Raw genomic sequence first — 5,477 nt, forward strand, 5'->3', positions numbered from 1 at the left:
GGTACCAACCGGTACCAAAGGGTCTTCCCCTGCATTACACTTAGCCGCGCCGCGAAATTTCCCCAAAATCCCCCATTTCCTCTAGCTCCTCGACGACGCACGTACAGAGACCCCGCCGCGCGCCGCTCGTTGCCATCGCAGTCGTCGACGCACAGCTGAGACCCCGCCGCGCCGCTCCTCGCCGTCGCCGTTGCAGCCTCGCCGTCGCCGTCGCAGCCTCGCCGTCGCCCGCCGCCCGCTCCTCTCCGCGCGCGCCTCTGCAGGTATGTGTGCGCGCCGCCCCGTCGCCTCCCTCCCCTTCTCCGGCTCCGTTGCCCGCCGCCGATGTGCCGCCACCGCGCGAGACCGTGGCCGCCGCCGCTGCGCGCCACGCCGCCGTTCCCCTGCTGGAGGCCATCGCCATCCGCGCCACGCCGCCGCACACCACCGGTGGAGGCTGCACACCACCTGCTCGACGGAATGCCGTCCTCGAGCGCGGTGCACGCACGCACACCACCAGTGGAGGTGGACGAGGTGGCCGACGACGTGGGGGCGCGCGGAGAGGACCGCATCATCGTCGGGCGGGGAGGGCTGGATGTAGGTGGGGCAGAGCAGGGAGTCGGCGGTGGAGGCGGTGAGCGCGGGCACGACGGCGGTGACCTGCAGCGCCGGCGAGCGGTGCTCCCCGGTGACCCGCTCGTCCATGTGCATCGCCTGCAGCAGCCGCAGCAGCACCCCCTGCGTCACCGTCGCCATCACACACCTTGGTGCCGGAGTTGGAGGAGAAGCGCTGTGCGGGCGCGTGCGGATGTCGAAGATGGAGGGCTTCTGGAGCCAGGGGATGAGGAAGTGGGGAGCACGCCCTGGAAGCGGTCGAAGCGCTGCCCGCTGTCCACCGTGTACAGGGACGTGGAGACGGCCGACGCCGTCACGCCCAAGCCAGCCGCCACCTTCGCGAGCTTGGTCAGGAACGAGAGGAGGAAGAAGCAGGGCATGGCGGCGCCGTGCGCCACCGCGCCGAGGCTCCCAAGGGACATGAGCGCCAGGTCCCACTTGTCGGCGAAGGAGAACAGCTCGTGAAACCCAAGGGACATGAGCGTCTGTTGGTCGTACCCGGGCCCTCGACAAATCAATCATCAGTTGCTATTCTCTGTAAGTGATTTATTTATTTAATTTGAGAAGTCGTTCATTATCTGCAGATTATAATCTTTTGTGCGCTATATTATGCAGATCGAGGATGCTCGAATGCAAAAGGGACGATATCACAGACATTGGGTTCATTGAGCCGCACACAATGCATGTTAAAACCATAGAGAATCCCCTCTATAACAATGATACACCGCAGACTTTGCTAAGGTTTTTGAAGCGACAACGTGACAAAAAGCTAATAATTTGGCCTTACAACTTCGAGTGAGTCTTACTGTCTTATAACACATTATATTTTGCTCACCGTATGTCAAAATTTTAACTAATGACTTATATATATGACACTACATATTGAAACGTGCGTAGGTTTCACTTTATTCTTCTCGTCATCAATTTGGAAATTGGAGAAGTTGAAGTCTTTGACTCACCAAGCAAAAAATCGGAACTATACGTGTCTTGTTTTTTAATGCTCAGAAGGTAATTTTAATTCTTATCGGTTTGTTTCGTTAATTTCCTGCTTTGAACTAATTGATGACTCTTTTATGCATTTTCTTTTGTCGAGCAGCGTATGGCAAACTTTCATCAAGGAAGATACGTCCCGTGAATGGACACCGAAGCTGCGATGGCGTGCGAAAGTAAGTAGTACTACCTAGGTCCACACACCTTTTAATTATCATACTTGACTATTGTTTGATTGAATTATATTCTTGTAAAGAAATGCCCGCAACAACCTCCGGGGACCGATCTCTGTGGATTCTTCGTTTGCGAGTACATCCGCAGAATTGTCAGCGAGAGAACGAATAATGAAAGAAATAAAGAGGTACAAAAACAATCTTCACAAATTTGTTTTGTTATCATAAGTTGTGCTGAGTTTCAGTAATAGTTGTTTCATGTATTCATTTGTATCTTATTCTTTTATAGTTGGCAAGAAAGCGGAACAAGCTCTCAATCGATGACCGCTTCATAGCAATAGGCGAGGAATTGGCGGGATTTTTCCTTCGGGATGTCATACCACCACTCGCAGAGTACCACTATGAATGAAGATGTACATGTTACATATATAGTTGACTCGAAGAGTACCACTATGCTACATGTAATAGACATATATAGAGTACGCCTCGGAGAGTACCACTATGCATGAAGATCGATCTTCATGCATAGTGCTACTTAATTTGCGATCTTATGCAATAACATGTGTGTTATATTATATGCACCAACTTGCTATGCATCATCTTGATCTTCATGTACTACCTAAACCCAAACGCGTTTCTGGTGCATCGACGCGATATGAAACAAACCGATATCCCTAAACCCCTCCAAAAACCCTAAAAAACCAATTCTCTGCCGCGGCAGAGATTTGGGCAAATTCCCTGCCGCGGGTGGGAACCTTTGGTACCGGTTCGTATTACCAACCGGTACCAAAGCTCCTTGGCCCTGACCTCTCCTGGTGGCCCACGTGGAGGGCCTTTTATACCGGTTCGTAAGCAACCGGTACGAAAGGGGGGGGGGCCTTTAGTGCCGGATAATTAATACCGGTTGCTCAACCGGTACTAATGCCCCTCTGGAACCGGTACTGATGAGAGATTTTCTACTAGTGCTTCATAAAGGGATGATAATTTTAAAATTTATTATAAGTATTTGTACTTAATAGGATGTACAAAAAAATAATTTAAATGGTGTCTAATCAATAAATAATATGGTGTATGGGTATTCTTCTATACTCTATTACTCTCCTCATTGATGATGTACAAAAAAAATAATTTTACACTAAATAGCTGACTGCATCTATATGTATTATGCTTATTGCGGTACTAAATTCAAAACATTTATTGTGCAGTACGGATTTTACCTCCGACGTGCAATAATGGCTGCTGTGTTTGGATCTATACCTTCACAGGGACATAATATATGCGTCTGTATTGGACACAGGCTGGTCATGGCTCGGCTTTACTTTTGTTGAGATATATCGCCGAGATAAACTGCGAGAACTTACCCTAAACACACGTACCAAGCTAGCTGATATTATGGGATGATTGATCTAGCTGGTACAACTCTGTACAAAATCTGGCAACGTGATGGAATAGATCTACGTACATGTTAGGTGGTAGCAATCTCCGTCTTTTCCATTGTCGGTCTTTTATTTTCATAGTTTTGATGATACGGACCTGGACAGACTCCATGAGTAACACGGTGACTCCATGTCCGTGACTACACACCTCGTTTGATTTAAATCCTGAAGAGTACCAATTGATCTCGCACCAGTCAGTCTGCTGTTCCAAGAAGCTAAAACCTTTCTATTCCTTATCTTGGTCAAGAGGATTTTGTTTAGACGAATTCTAACTCAGCTCACCTACTAATCACCATGTTTGTTAAGACCATCATAAACATTAAGTAAATTCATATAGTCCTAAATTGAGTTTACTTTCTTTTCTCTTGCATGAGACCACAGGTGAGTGATTTCCACTATTCAATTCAACATATTAGACGATGAATGCACACGTACCGGTCAGAACATATGGTGTATATGAGTATATGCTGCGATGTGGCCTGGGCGAGCAGGTCCATATTCTGCACTCTGAAGCCTCTATATGATAGCCTCCATGAACGCCAGGAATACCGATCAAGAAAGGGAAAAATGCCACCAACTCGAACATCTACTGATCTACATGAATGTTGTCTCTATCATGACACTACAGGAATTGCACGCTGCGCCGACGGCCGGCGGCCCTCGGCGTACCACCGCCTCGCCCTCGGCGTACGGTACGCCGACGGGGACCCTCGGCATAGCTCCTCGGGGAAGGTCCGCCTCGGCAGAAGCCAGGTGGCCCTCGGCGTAGAGGAGACCGTCGGCGTAGACGGCGAGGGCCGAGGGCGAGGCCCACCCATCGGCGTACTACCCCTCGGCGTAGCACGCTAACGGGCGACGTCGGCCTGACGGACGTTACCACTACGCCGAGGGTGCGGCCGTCGGCGTACACCGCCACGCGGCGGGCCCTGGCGAGCCGTGGCGCACGCTACGCCGAGCGTCTGGCCGTCGGCGTAGCCGACCACGTGGCGCATCCTGGACGCTCCCCGGTGCACGCTACGCCGAGCGCCTGCCCGTCGGCGTAGTCGACCACGTGGCGCATCCTGGGCATCCCGGCACATGCTACGCCGAGCGTGTGGCCGTCGGCGTACGCTGACCATATGGTCCAGGTCGACCACGATATTTTTCTTTTTTTTGCTGGTTTGGTTGTTTCCCAGGATTAGCAGCACATTAAATCACAAAATAATTCACACGAAATAGAGTAAGTGCAAATAGACATAGCACGAACTTCAAGTCTCATAACATAGTTGCGGATACATAGTCGTAGTCTCATAACATAGGTACAAGTGTCATATTGTCATAGTGCGGATACATAATAGTGCGGATACATAAGTAGCTCCTATGGGACAACTAGAGGAGCTCGTCGCCGCTAAACACCGGCCCGGGCCGATTCCTTCCGGTAGAAGCTGTGGAAGAACCACCGGGAGAAGGACCGGGAGAAGTACCGGGAGAAGTACCGGGTGTAGCACCGGGAGAAGGACCACCATGATGAACCGGTGTCATGTCCCTCCCACCACCCTGGTTTCCGGAACATCCCGTTCCCTACACACATGTTCCCGAGATGTTAGCAATTTGCGAGGCAAAGGAAAGCCATAGTATTCGGTTTGGCGAAGAACTTACCGTTGTTCTCCCATAGTACTCCGCAGCGAAATTTTCCTTCGATGGCATGTTTGGCGCCGGCCCCGGAAAGGGAGGCATCGGCCCTAAATCCACTGTCTGTCCAGTTTGATTGGCCACCATCGACGCCTGCAAGATAGTTTACATGTCAGTCTTTGCATAAATGAAGCATCAAACTAGGGGAAAGTGGGACTTGTCATCATTTGCGAAAACAAAGGTTGGAACTTACATGTATATATGCCATGTACTCCATGAACTGCTGCTGGTGCTGGTTGAAGGCCACCTGATATTCTTGATGAGCGGCCACGTAGGCCTCCTCGAAGTCAGGCTACAATTTCACAAATTCATGTCTCGTTAGCACTTAGCAATGTATGAACGAAAGTCGGAAAGAGGATGGAAATGAGGGAAACTTACGTCGTATGCGGGTTGTTGCCGAGCCCGGCGACGAGGCGGGAGAGGGGGGCTGTCCTTGGTGAGTCCCGCCTTGAGACGCGTGAAGGTCGTGGTGAGGGTATGCTTGACGGCCTTGTTCAGCATGGCGAGACGGCCATGCGGCAACCCTCCGGACGATAGGACCAACGACTCCTCGTCGACCTCCGCGCTCATGGGGTCATCCACCTCCGGGTGACGATGCCTCACCATCGCGCAG

At 51.2% G+C, this 5,477-nt stretch overlaps 2 long non-coding RNA genes across 2 annotated transcripts; one reads left to right on the plus strand and one right to left on the minus strand.

The window, feature by feature from the left end:
* Positions 1-1,653: 1,653 nt before the first annotated feature.
* On the plus strand, positions 1,654-2,555 carry LOC139833446 (uncharacterized). The gene is made up of 3 exons (XR_011749236.1): positions 1,654-1,760; positions 1,841-1,945; positions 2,047-2,555. It is a non-coding gene; the product is annotated as an uncharacterized lncRNA (long non-coding RNA).
* A 2,073-nt stretch (positions 2,556-4,628) lies between these two features.
* LOC139834238 (uncharacterized) lies at positions 4,629-5,136 on the minus strand. Its single transcript, XR_011749839.1, has 3 exons — positions 5,058-5,136; positions 4,832-4,957; positions 4,629-4,753 (listed from the first exon to the last, which is right to left on the minus strand). It is a non-coding gene; the product is annotated as an uncharacterized lncRNA (long non-coding RNA).
* Positions 5,137-5,477: the final 341 nt, after the last annotated feature.

The sequence above is a fragment of the Lolium perenne genome, chromosome 7, assembly GCF_019359855.2.
Source record: "Lolium perenne isolate Kyuss_39 chromosome 7, Kyuss_2.0, whole genome shotgun sequence".
In the NCBI taxonomy this organism is placed as follows: Eukaryota; Viridiplantae; Streptophyta; class Magnoliopsida; order Poales; family Poaceae; genus Lolium; species Lolium perenne.